This window comes from Dipodomys merriami, unplaced genomic scaffold, assembly GCF_024711535.1.
Source record: "Dipodomys merriami isolate MVZ:Mamm:240054 unplaced genomic scaffold, mDipMer1.0.p SCAF_7, whole genome shotgun sequence".
Classification (NCBI taxonomy): Eukaryota; Metazoa; Chordata; class Mammalia; order Rodentia; family Heteromyidae; genus Dipodomys; species Dipodomys merriami.
Window position 1 is genome coordinate 14,935,459 of NW_027206290.1, and position 14,303 is coordinate 14,949,761.

Here is a 14,303-nt window from a genome sequence, read left to right on the forward strand (position 1 = left end):
GATCATTTTTTTCCCTATATAGACATTAAAGACAAAAGTCACTTTATATTCTAAAATAATCATTTTATATTGATCTTTATAAATGTTCCACACAGATTTGGTTATATCACCAGACTTTGAGAGGAAATCAAAATAACATTAAGAAAGTATTGCAAAATATAAAGTAACTGGAAATTCAAGTAGTTTATTGATTTCTTTAAAAACAATGAAAAACCAGGCTTGATGGGGCATATATATAATCCCAGCTCTAGGTGGAATGAAGCAGAGGATTATGTAGTAGGCTTGCCTTGGCTAAATAGTGAATCTTGTCTCAAAAGCAAGCAAGCAAGTAAACAAAAAACAACAATGAAAGAAGTACCAAAATGTTTTCTCAAGAGATAAACAAGGAAAACAAAATGTAAAACTTACCTTTGAATGAAGAATAGAAACAGCTTTAAAATTTTGGACATAAAAAAGATTTTTAAAATAATTTTTTTTTAAAAATCAGAGAATTAATAATCACAGGAAGAAGTGCAGAATGAAATTAAGAACTAAGTTTCAGCTTACGTTCACTCACTAGGGATGTGACTGTGAACAAGATAACTAGGCTAGACTTAATTCCTTCCTAGTTATATGAGCTTGCTAATAAAACTTAACTCTTAAGGTTACTTGCAATTATGTAAGACAATATATCAAAAGCCATTATCTCAAGTGGTACCGCATCAGCCAAACAGAAGAAAGCTGAGTGGAAAGCAAAAAGCCTTGAGTTCAAGTCCTGGTACTGGCATACAAAAGCAAAAGGAGAGAAGGAAACAGGGAAGGAAGGAAAAAAGGGAGACAGGAAGAAAGAGGAAAAGACCTTAAGACAATGTCTGGCTAAGTGCATATAATTGTTTCGATCTTAACTTTATTACCAGCCTGGGGAGCTGATTGAAGATACTGAACCTTTCAGAGATGGGCCTGATGAAGGGAGATCAGTGGAGGTGTATCCTTGAAAGCAATACTGAGACCTTGATTCCCTGTCACTCCATACTTCGCCTTCTTTCTCTCTATCAATGTAGCCATTCCTCGATGGAGGAATATAGACCTAAAGCATACTAGAGACCCAAAGCAACTGGGCTAAGTGAACTTGGATTGAATTCTGAAACTGTGAGTCAACACAAATCTTCTTTCCTTATCAGCTGATTTTCTTGAGTATTTTGTCATGTTAGAAAACTGATGAGTACAGTGCTTAATAACTATAAGTAGAAAGTGTCATTATACATTACAGCATACCTGAAAGGGTATGGAGAAGGTAAATTAAACAACATTAAGAAGATAAAGTTAAAATTAGGTAATTATAGTTTTACTACACTAGAATGTTTCCTAAATATTGAATGAATGATCCAATCAATCAACCAGTGAAGGAATCATTAAGAAATCACTGGCAACTTTACTCTTAGAAAAGTTAAAGTCTTTAACTTTTATAGGCCTTTTAATTCCCTCTAACTTCTTCTTAAGAGATTAAATTATTCCCTGTAACTCAGAACTGGCTTTCTGTACCTCCTGAAGCATCTCAATTCAATAGGAAATAGATTCTGTAAATTTTTATCTTTTCTAAAACTAGTCTAAAGTGTATATGACAAAATGAACTTATAAACAACTCTATCTTTAAATGAGAAAATAATGTTTAAAAATGAAAGATTGTTCAGTTCAGTTTGGTTTTTGAGGTAGGATCTTACGATGTCAGCTGGTCTCTAACTCATGATTCTCCTGCTTTTTCCTTCCAAGTGCTAGGATTACAGTTGTAGTCCATCATGCCCAGGTTGATGAAGTTATAATGAAGTTACAATTCATAATTAAGTTACAATTAAGTTATCATTCATTTCTTCTTAAACAGTATAATTTGAAGTATATGAATATTGTGTGAAAAATATAGATCACAAAAAGATAACTATAAAAGAAAAGGGAATACATTGGGCCAGAAAGTTGAAATGGAATATCAGCTATTTTCCCTCTAGTAGGAGAGACATTATTATTATTTATTCTTTATCCTTATTCATATTTATCCTTTATACTTATTCTTTCAGTTTAGTTATGTACCTTGAGAAATTACTTTTGGATTTTTTTTTCCAATTCTGAAACATGAGCAAATCACAAACACATTTGACAACAATATGTTCTTCTTGCGTAAATGTCTCTTCTAGGCCACATACATAATTAAAATCCTGTTGACTCAGGAATAGAGTCTCAGAACTGAATGTCCAAACTGTGTAACTTGCTTCCTTTTCTAACCAGACAGTACAGCTGCCAAGAACCCTGGGCCCGCTGCCTCTTTTCTCCACCTATAATTTATTATACATTGCATATCAATAGCATATATTTGATTTGCCAAAGCCTGCCAGAAAAGGTTTCTATGACTACTTATTTGAACTTCTTGGGTATACATGTAACCCAAAACACAGTGTACCAAGCAAAAGAAAGAAAAGAGACGTGGGAACGAGTGGGGAGTTGGGGTTTTTCCCCCCATATAAATGTGATAGAAATCTTAAAAAAAAAAAAGAAATGTGTATTGTCTTATAAAGCAAAACTCACTGGAGGTTAAAAAAAAACACTTTAAAAATCAGTGATGACACTATATAATGTCATCATTTGAAGTGAAGTATAGATTTTTGAGAAGGTCCTCAAAATTATTTTATGCTTCACATATATTTTGAGGCATAACATAAAATACTTAGGATTTCCTTCACCCTTAGGCAACACCCTATTTAAACCAGACATGGAAATCTATCCTGTTTTGAAGATCTCTAGTGAAAGAGGTTGCACAATGTCTCTTATTGTTCCAATATTCCTCCCCGTTATAAAACTCTTAGATCCTAACCTACATCCTCACACTCTAATTTCAGCCTATTTCCCTATGCTCTGCCTAAACGGGTTGAAGAACAGTCAGTCAACCAAAAGCCCACAAGATGACAATATTCCCAACACTATGTATTTCTTTTTTTCAGGAATGGAAATTAAATACACAGTTTGTAGTTATCTAGATCTCTTGATTGCTTCAAAAAATTTTAGATACCATATTGGCTCTTTGGTTTTCGGAAAGTTCTGTCTTCTTTTACATATTCATAGGTAGACCTGCTTTGACTCTATTATTTTAGTGCATGCCATTATAAGCATATTTTAGTATATTTCTCATTAGTTAAATAGTTACCTACTTGTAGTCATCTTTCTAACTTATTTCAGAAGAATGGTGTTCATCAGATTTTCAGGTTAATTAGAAAATTAGGGATGCTTCATAAAAAAGAAGTTATTCAAGTCTTGATCTAAATGTAATAAAGTTAATATTTGAGGCCCTAGCATTTGTAAGCATTCTTATTCATGTGTCTTTATATTTGATTTAGTTAATAAGTATATTTTTTAATTTTAAAAATTGTTGTTATAAAGGTGATGTGCAGAGGGGTAGCAGTTATATAAGTCAGATAAAGAGCACATTTCTTTTTGGACAATGGTACCCCTTCCCTGTTCAATAAGTATATATATTTAAAAATAGGTTAAAAGCCATTATTAAAAATGGAAATAAAATCAAACAAAACAGAAACAATAAGCAGTTTTGGGAAAACCTGTTCACCTTAATACTTAAAGGTGACACATTAACCGAGTCAGGCACTTAGTACTGTACCAAACATAGTCATTATAATCCCCATTAGCAAAATAACTAAAATCAGCTTTAATCCTCTCCTACAAGTTTCCCACACTAGAACTAAATATGCTGCCAAAAGGCTATTGATGTTTAATACATTATCACATAAAAAATGTAATCATGGCAAATAGGAGACTACCACTGTCTGCAAGTATAATACATTCAACTTAAGTTATGCAATAAATTTCTCAATATTTAAACTAATTTCCATATATATGATCTCATATAAAGGATCCTTAGTGGCGAGGTAAAGACAGAATTAATTTCTGTGTAAAACAACATGAAAACAAAAGCGTCAACATATGGAAGGAGCTGAGGGGGGCATTTGAAGGTTCTAGATGAGAGGTAGCACCATCTTTTCCAGGAAATAGTAGGGTGAATCAGGATAGGTACACAGACCCTAAACCATCTGGTATTATTATTATTGGTAGTAGTAGTAGTAGTATTGTTAATGCTGGCCTGCTCTGAAAGAGAAATACCTAGAGTCCTGCCTCAGTGATTTGCCCAGGTAGTCTGGGTTTCATTTTTGCCTCTGACATTCTTAAGCATCAGTGTTGGATTATATTAAGGGCTTCCTCAGGTAGTCTGTACTTTGAGTTTTCCCACAAGTACACAAGCAAAGAAAAAAAGAAAAAGAAAACACTCCAAACTACTAAAGCAACCACAGAAATGCAGGTCAAAATGAAAGGGCTCAGAAATTGCTGAGAAAGAAGTGAAAACAGAAAACAAAAACAAACAAAAAATTTGTAAGCCAAATATCAAGAAACATTCAAGGTAAACTTGAGTGTGCAGAGAAAGAGGCATCTATTTATACTGATTTGTATTTGGTCCATAAATGCATATCTATGGGATTAAATTAATTATCCTTTGCACTCTTGACCAGCTTTGACTTTGCTTTGGCCTCAAAATAGTGGCCTTTTTCTAGTTCCTCAAACTTTCAAATCCTTCTTCTTCCGGTTGATTTTGCAACATGTTGCTCTTCACTAGAGTTTCTATCCTTCATCCTGTTCTCTTTTCTCTCTCTATTCCCTTCCTTTAAATATCTTGTCTGCATTCATGGCTTTAATTATCATCTAAGTGAAAATCACTCTAAATTTACTTTACCCTCATCGCTATCCCAGACTTAAATTAGAGATTTCTGATACTTCCTGGGCAACATTATCTGGAGTTGGGTTCAATGTGCGTGAAATCAAATATATACTAGCTGCTTCTTCCGTAATTTCCGCTTCTTTGTAATAACTGTTTCTGAGCTCTTCAGCTCAAGGCGAGCACTCTACCACTTGAACCACAGTGCCACTTCTGGGTTTCTGGTGGTTAATTGGAATTAAGAGACTCACGGACTTTTCTGCCTGGACTTTCCTGGCTTTGAAACACAATCCTCAGATTTCAGCCTCCTGAGTAGCTAGGATTACAGATAAGAGCTACCAGGGCCCAGCAATTCTTTAATAATTCTGTTAATAATTGAGAGACTGCTAATTGAGAGACTATTACTTCTTTCTTTGTCACACTCCATCCACTGGCAAGCCTTGTCAATAGCATCTCCAAGGCAAGACATATGTCATTCACTTTCATGAGTTCTTTCTTAGATTACCCTTTCATTAATTCCTGCCAAATTATTACAATCGCTTCCCAGTTTCAGTTCCAATTGATTCTTCATGTTATTGACAGATAATTTTCATGGCTGTATTAGTCTATTTTCCATTATGGTGATGAAATACGTGAGATGGAGGTAAAGAATAGCATCTCTCTTCCTCTTTTTGTTCCTTAAATGTATCTAATCAGGTCTTTGGCCTTGGCCCTGATTTCTCATCTACCAAGATAGTGAAGTTTTCCTTCTGCTGAATGTCCAAAGTCAGCCAAGCTTTAAAGCCTAACTTAAACACTCCCTCTTTCACTAACCCTTTCCTGATTACCCAAATTAAAATAACCTTTTATTTCTCTAAACTGCCATATGTTCTGCACTGTCATATGAAATTCCTTTAGCTTTTGTGCTAAGGATGCTCACACCCTATCTCTCCACTAGAGGGTAAGTTTCTTTGAACTCTAGACTATAACTTATACAGACTGCTCTAGTGCTTTCATCCAAGAGGAAATCTTAGAACCTATCAAAAGCATGTAAGAAATGTAGTTCAGTGGTATTGTGCTCAACAATAGCATATGCAAGGCCCAGATTCCATCCCCAGCACACACACACACACACACACACACACACACACACACACACACACACACACACACACACACATAATGAACTAGATGATTATATAAACACAGGTAGTGATTTTTCTCTACTATTCATTGTGGCCAAAAGAATACTGATGGTCTGCAAGCATTTTGTTACTATTTAGTGAACTGCAATGTCATGCTTCAATATAAGTTCATTCTGCTGTTATAACCAAGTCACAGCTGACTGACCTATACAACAGCACTTTTCTAAGTGATAAGCTCTTTTTATTTTTCCAGAATTGAAACATTTCTTTTTGATGGAAGCACTTAAATACCCATCTCCCTTTTAAAATTATAAAATCTTTTTAAGCAAATTTTTTTTTAAAAAGAAAAATCGATCTGTGTGCGCAAATAGACATTGTTATTTTGGTGGGGTTTTTGTTTGTTTTTTTGGTCAGTCTTAGGGCTTGAACTCTGGGCCTGGGAGCTGTCTCTGAGCTCTTCAGCTCAAGGCTAGTGTTCTGCCACTTGAGTCACAGTACCACTTGAGTCACAGCACCACTTCCAGTTTTCTAGTGGTTAATTGGAGATAAGAATCTCACTGACTTTCCTGCCCAGGCTGGCTTTGAACCTCCTTCCTCAGATCTCAGCCTCCTGAGTAGCTATTATTACTAGCGTGAGCCACTGGCTCCCGGCTTTTTTATTTTGTTTTTGTCACTGTATACAGGGGAAGATGTTGCTATGACCCTAAATATGTCTTGGTGTTAATGACATTTTTCTATGAAATAGCAGCTCTAGTATTTTATAGAAAAGTGTTACAGTGTTTATACATTTTTAAAGTGTTTCACAGGCATTTACATTGCTGGAGTCTCAGAATTTAGAGAATGATACTATATATGGTTTTTCTTATTTTTACCTTTGTTTATGTTCAGAATTTATAGCAAGATCCTATGCATTTGCAAAAAATTTTAAACACATACACTGAATATTTGTGCCTTCTCATAATTCATTTGGTGAAACATGATCCCTAGAGTGACAATCTTTGGAAACAGGGTCTTGACAGTAAACATTTTTCTCAATAGTTAGCTGGGCACGAGTGGCTCATGCCTGTAATCCTAGCTACTCAGGAAGCTGATTATCAAGGTTTGAAGCCAGCCCAGGCAGGAAAGTCTGTGAGATTCTTTTTTTTTTTTTTTTTTTTTTTGGTCCAGTCGTGGGGCCTGAACTCTGGGCCTGGGCACTGTCCCTCAGCTCTTCAGCTCAAGGCTAGCGCTCTACCACTTGAGCCACAGTGCCACTTCTGGCTTTTTTCTTTTTGCTTATGTGATGCTGAGGAATTGAACCCAGGGCCTGAGGCATGCAAGGCAAGCCCTTACCACTGAGCCACCTTCCCAGCCCCTCTTTTTTTTTTTTTTAAATACGCTTTTCGTTGTGAAAATACTGTACCAAGGGGTTACAATTACATGAACAAGGTAATGAGTACATTTCTTATCATTGTTGCCTCCTCCTCTGTTTTTCCCCTACCATCCCTTCCCTCCCACCTCCACTACACTCTCTACTCCCCCATCCCCCCACCTGCCACAGCCTAAATTGTAAAGTTCATTTTTTAACATAGTGTCTTGTACATCTCATTGTTACAATGGGTCAACCTGTATCCCTATTTACACATTTTGTTTTTTCCCTTCCTCTCCTCAAATTATACTGACATCAAATACAGTGAAAACAGGGGTTATACCCTGGGGCAGGAACATACAAAGCAACAAAAAAAAATCACATGGTACCTTATAAATACATTAGAAACAATAACAAGCAAGAAAAAACCAATTGTGTCCCTATCTTGGGGTTCATTTCATTTAACTTCATCTTATCTGGTCATATGTACATAGCTTTTGACCTTTTCTACTTGTCCCAGACATATGCAAATAAGGGAAACCATGGGACCTATGTTTCTTTGGGCCTGGCTTACTTCACTTAATATAATTTTTTCCAAGTCTTTCCATTTCCTAACAAATGGGGCCATATCATTCTTTCTGATGGAGGCATAGAATTCCATTTTGTGTGTGTGTGTGTGTGTGTGCACCACATTTTCTTGATCCATTCATCTACCTACAGCCACTTATTCTTTGATAAGGGAGCTCAAAAAATAGAATGGAAGAAAGACAGCCGCTTCAGTAAATGGTGCTGGCAAAATTGGTTAATCCCTTGTAGAAAACTAAAGCTAGATTCTTATATATCATCCTGCACCAGACTCAACTCCAAATGCATCAAAGACCCTGAAATCAAAGCAAACACCCTGAAAACATTACAGGATAGAATAGAACAAACTCTAGGTTTCCTTGGTACAAGCCAAAATTTTCTTAATAGAGACCCAGAAACACAACAAATCAAAGAAAGGTTAAACAAATGGGATTGCATGAAGCTGCAGAGGTTCTGCATGGCAAAGGACATAGGTAGCAAGATCAATAGAAAGCCCAGGGAGTGGGAGAGGATCTTCACTCGCCATACAATGGACAAGGGTCTCATATCTAAAATGTACTTGGAACTCAAAAAATTAAATCTCCCAACAACAAATCCTCAAAGAAACAACTGCCTGATAAATAAGTGGGCTAAAGACTTAAAGAGGAACTTCTCTGAAGAGGAAATAAAAATGGCCAATAGACACATGAAGAAATGCTCAACTTCTCTAGCCATAAAAGAAATGCAAATCAAAACAACATTGAAATTCCACCTCTGTGAGATTCTTATCTCCAATTAACTACCAAAAAAAAAAAAAAAAAAAAAAAAAAGAGCAGAAAGTGGGGCTGTGGCTCAAGTGCTAGAATGCTAGACCACTAGCCTGAGCACAAAAGATCAGGGACAGAACCCAGGCCTGAGTTCAAGCCTCAGCTTTAAAAAAAAAAGAAAGAAAAGAAAAAGAAAAAGAAAACTTTTGTTTAGTATTGTAAAAACACTGAAACAAGGAAAATAAAATTGAATATTAATCTTTTAAAACAATTCAATGATTTTTTTCAGTGTATTATAGTCTATCTTTTCACTCTTTTGCTTCTTCTTCTTCTTGTTCTTTTAATTTGCCCAATTGACCTTGGTCCTGATTTCTCAGAGCCAAGGTTGTTATATCCTGAGAGCTGGGCCCTCATAAATGGGATTAGAAATTATATACATGAAACCCAGAGGACTCTTTGATATCTTCAGGAATGTGAAAACACAGTGAGAAGATGACCAACTATGAGCCAAGAACCAGGCACCGTACCCTTAACACATACCGAATCTTCTTCATCTTCACCTTGAATGTTCATAGCTTCAGCAACTGTGAGAGCTGGAACTGGGTGTCTCAGGCCTATAATCCTAGCTACTCAGGAGGCTAACATCTGAAGATCACAGTTTGATATCAGCCTGGGCAGGAAAGTCCATGAGACTCTTATCTCACATTAACCTTGAAAAACCTGGAAGTGAAGGTATGGCTCAAATGATATACCACCAGTCTTGAATAAAAAAGTTAAGAGACAGTGCCCAGGCCCTGAGTTCAAGCTTTAGAACTGGCACAAAAATAAAAAAAGAATTATGAGAAATAAACATTTATTGATAAAGCTACCCAGTTAATAGTATTTTTGTTCTCACTTAGTCCTTAAAACTATCCTTTGAAGTAGATGTTAATGTATACACTTGTAAGTGCATAAACTGAGGTCCAGAGTGCTGTGCGTGTGCACACGTGTGTGTAGGCATATGCCAGTCCTGGGGCTTGAACTCAGGGCCTCGATACTGCCCCTGAGATTGTTTTGCTCAAGGTTAGTGTGCTACCATTTGAGCTCCATTTCTAGCTTTTCATGGTTAATTGGAGATAAATGTCTCACAGACTTTCCCTGCCTGCACTGGCTTCAAACTACAATCCTCAGATCTTAGCCTCCTGAATAGCTAGAATTAGAGATATGAGCCACCAGTGACCAGCTCAGAGTTTTTAGAATTCTTTCACTCAAGGTCATATGAATAAGAAATGGCAGAGGTAGCCGGTTGTTGGTGGCTCATGCCTATAATCCTAGCTACTCAGGGGGTTGAGATCTGAGGATTGTGGTTCAAAGCCAGCGTAGGCAGGAAAGTCCATGAGACTCTTATCTCCAATAAACTGACAGAAAACAGAAGTGGCACTGTGGCTCAAGTGGTAGAACCTTGAGCTTAAGAGCTCAGGGACAGCACCCAGGCCCAGAGTTTAAGCCCCATGACCAACAACAACAGAAAAGGAATGGCAGAGGCTCAATTTTAATCTATATCTCTATATTCCATGGCCTCAAATACTATAAGGAAAGTGATGTTTTCATGTATGGTACTATTCATGGAAGAGTCTGGAAAACTGCTGTTATATGATGACTTTTGCAAAAATACCAAGAATGAATATTCCCAAAAGGCTGCAGTGTTTACATGTGTGGAGACTATGCAACTTGAAAATGTGATTCTCTTGTCAAACTTCTCTAAGTGCTCCAATTTCTCGCTCTCTGGGTAGGAATCCATGTCACAAGAAAATAGGTGGCTATCTCACTTCATATCTCAATTTCTGAAAATCTATCCGTACCTTAAATTCTAACCTGAATTATTTTTTTACAGAAATAGTTCTTTTTACAGAAATAGCTCCCTCTATTCACATTCTAAACCAATGTAATGATATATAAACGCCACAGATAACCAGGGAGAAAGTGATGGCACCAATGCTCAGGTCCACCTTGTCCACTAAAAAGTATTTCACACCTAGGCCCTTCAGCCAATTTCCATTCCCCTTCATCTATGGTTAGTATCATTCTATGGTCTATAGTTGTTACAGATGAAAAAAAGAGAAATACAAATTTTCAGATCATATCTGGGAAATCTTTGAAACAAACATATGTATGTTTGCTAACACTGAGTGACTTCAGTGATGTTTAAAAAGATTGAGGTTTAATTTTTATAGTGATCTGAAGAAAAGGACATAATGAACTCAATTTTATGAATGAGGACACTGAGGCTACGCAAGGTTAAATAACCCATCTAAGATGACAGAGCCAGAGACAGGAGTTTTGTGGCTCACACCTGTAATCCTATCTACTCAGGAGGTTGAGATTTGAGGATTATGGTTTGAAGCCAGCCAGAATAGGAAAGTCTTTTCTCCAATTAAATACCAGAAAGCTGTGGCTCAAATGGTAGAGCACTATCCTTGAGTAAAAAACACTCATGTACAGCGCCCAGGCCCTGAGTTTAAGCCTCAGGAGCCAGAAAGAAATGGAATTGGTATCCAATGTATTATCATTCAAAGATTTTGATCTGGTTCTACTGCACTGCTTCCTAGATCTATTTTAGGTAATGGTAATGTGTAGGTGAAATGCAATATCAAAAATCCCACGATTATCTTTGTGTACTGCAGTCACAGGGCGTCAGAAGATGTGATAGACAAAACCCAGGAGATCCAAATCTTCTATTCATTTTTATTTCTTCTTTCTTCTCCAGAATTACTTTTAGTTCAATTCTTAGTCACAACTATTTATCTACTTGCTCAGCACATTGAAATATTAAAAGAACAAGGGAAAGAAAGTGCATATATTTTATTGCTTTGAAGGAAACAACAGGTATAGTATATGCAGAGAGTACAGGCACCTACTTGAGGGACCTGCTTTTTTCTGAACTGGTGTGAGGTGGGCTTGTTTGCAATGCACACAGGAAACACACCCAACTGCCTCTGACCTGTCGTCTGTGACTCTGGGACACTGACCAATGCCAGCAGCTGATCACTCCAAGAAAACATACCCACAACTGTTTATAATTGTGAGATCTGGAATGCTTGGGGCAGATTGAGGAAACACTAAAGAAAAGAGAAAATAAGTCCTGAATTGGTCATGGAGATACTGAATATTGGCTGATATAGATGGAGGACAGAATGTCTACTTAAGTGAACATTTTGATGTACTTTATACATTTATAAAATTGGGGCTGACAGTAGAAAAATAAATACTGACACTTGATAAGAAGGGTTAAGTTTAATAGGGCCAAATTGAAAATGGCCAACAGGGAGCAAGCCAGAAGCAGCAAAAGTTTTGCCTCAATTGGTTGAAGCCTGAGTTTCAGACAGTACTCTGTGTGTCCACTGGTGTATGGAAAAGAATTAAATCAAAATGATAAAAACATGTTATTTTAAAAAAATTCTAAAAGCATGATGTATTTGGATTTTTATAGCATTTTATTCCTTTGGTACTAGAACTGTATGTCCAAGAAGTGAGTCTGTTTTTTTGACTCTTGCACATTTATTCATATTTTCAGGAATGTATTAGGTAGTGATGTTCAGAGAGGACTGCATGTACCTCGGTGTTTTTCCTCTATCTTTATTCATTTAAGCTAACCAAAGACATAGAACTCCAGAATGATAAAGACTACAGAGCAAGCACTAGAAAACCATAGAAACTTTAGATCCCAGGAGGTGGGCCAACATCCAGATTTCTGCATGGAGAAGAGTTGAAGTCAGTGCAGCTGAAAAGCAGCCCTTTACAAAGCGCAGGCACATGCACGCAGCACTGCTGGACAGACACAGCCTTCCTTTCAGAGGTTGAAGTCTCTAAAGAAAGAAGATATATCATTTGCATTTAGCTTCAAATTTTTAAGGATCAGCTACATAGTCATCATATTCAATGTACATATGAGAAAATGGAACTAGGTAACTTGAAGGAACAGGTGGAATTGGGAGACAGGGAAGAATGATGGGATAGGTAACACTGATCAAGAAACATTGTACTCACAAATGGCTAGTTGAATTTATACAACTACTTAAAGATAATATCTTTTTTTTTTTTTTTTTTTTTTGGTTGTGGGGCTTGAACTCTGGGTCTAGGCTCTGTCCCTGAGCTTTTTAGCTCAAGGCAAGTGTTCTACAGCTTGAGCACCACTTCCAGCTTTCTGGTGGTTAATTGGAGATAAGAGTCTTATGGACTTTCCTGCCTAGTCTGGCTTTGAACCACAGGCCTCAGATTTCAACCTCTTCAGTAGCTAAGATTTCAGGCATGAGCCACTGGCACCTGGCAATATCTCATTTTTTTTAAGAGGGGGCGGGGAAGGGAGGGAGAAAGTTAAAGCCAGACTTTGGTCATGTCTATAATCCTAGCTACTCAGGAAGTTGAGATCTGAGATCATGGTTCTACACCAGCCTGGGCAGTAAGAGTCTTACCTTCAATACAACACCAAAAATAAATAAATAAATAAATAAAGCCAGTGGCTTAAGTGGTAGAGCACTAGACTTGAGTAATAATAGCTCAGGGACAGTGCCTAGACTGTAAATTCAAGACCTAGAACTGGCAAGAGAGAGAGACAGAGACACAGAAAGACAGAGACAGGGAGATACAGAGACAGAGGCACAGAGGACACAGAGAGTTAAGTAAACAATTTCCAGAGCATAATGTCCTATTCCAACCCCCAAGAATTTTTGGAGCTAGGATGAGTGTGTGCCAGTGCAGATCTGTCCCTAATTTATAGTCACAGTCTTCTGTTTCACTCAGACACCCAGAAGTTCTGTTGGGGTGGTTTGGTCCAGCCAGCCCAACCTAACTTAACCAGACTGCCCTCAGTACTAAGTAAAGAAGAGAGGAAATTTCTAGCCACCCACTCACCAGGGACTACAAGACCCAACTCTCATGCTACCAGCCTTAGGGTGGATGGAACACGGATCCTTTTAACTACCTGGGCACAGTAGCTGACTATCAGAAAACTGCCTGTGGCCTCCACACATTGCCACACTATTTACACAGCTGATGGAAGTTTGCCCTGGTTGAGGAATTTGGCTCTAGAGGATTCCCCTTAAAATTTCCAAAGGGCCTATTCACCCTGTCACACCCGCACAGACGCCTGTGGAGATAGCAACCGGGGGTTCATATTCTAATTTCTCTACACGACTGGAATTCTACAAATTTATTTATAAATGGGGGAGAGGGTGGTTAAAGAAGATGTAGAGGTAAGTACAAAACCTAACATTATAGGAGATATTCTCAAGTATTTTAAGTAAAGTCAACAAGCCCCTCCTCCTGCTACTCAAACATTCCTCGGCTTCATCCAGCAGTCCAAACTCTGCCCTCCTTCCTCTCAGGCACAGAGCAGAGCCAGATGTGATTCCCAGCAGAGAGTGACCCTTTCCAGAGCAGAGAGAGAGGTACTCAAGAAATCATAGAGTTCTCAGAGCTGGGTGAGAAGCTGCCATGAAGGAGCCTTAAGAATTTTCTCTTGCTATTAACAGAGGGAAAGAAAAAAAAAAATCAGACGTGATTGTATCATGATCATGAAACAGCAGAGATGATAAAATGGAAGGAATAACTTCCCGAATCCCCTGTATACATTTTTTAAGATAAGGATCCATTTTTGTTTTCTTTCAGGTGTGAGAGGGATTAGAAAAGGCAGTAAACTCTTCATTTCCCCAGCTCTCCCTAACTTCAAGCAGTGGTGGCAGACCAGGCCCGGCAGTGACAAGCCTGCTGTTCTTTGC

The 14,303-nt window shown here is 37.6% G+C and overlaps 1 long non-coding RNA gene across 2 annotated transcripts in view; it reads right to left on the reverse strand.

The window, feature by feature from the left end:
• Window positions 1–14,303, reverse strand: part of LOC138816749 (uncharacterized) — a 65,163-nt gene that overhangs the window by 21,152 nt on the left and 29,708 nt on the right. The window contains exon 3 of one of the 2 annotated variants that reach the window (XR_011368725.1): window positions 11,376–12,392. The exons of the other annotated variant lie outside the window; for it this stretch is intronic. This is a non-coding gene — a long non-coding RNA (uncharacterized lncRNA). Of the gene's footprint in view, window positions 1–11,375; window positions 12,393–14,303 lie in introns of those variants that run through there. 2 annotated transcript variants of the gene reach the window in all.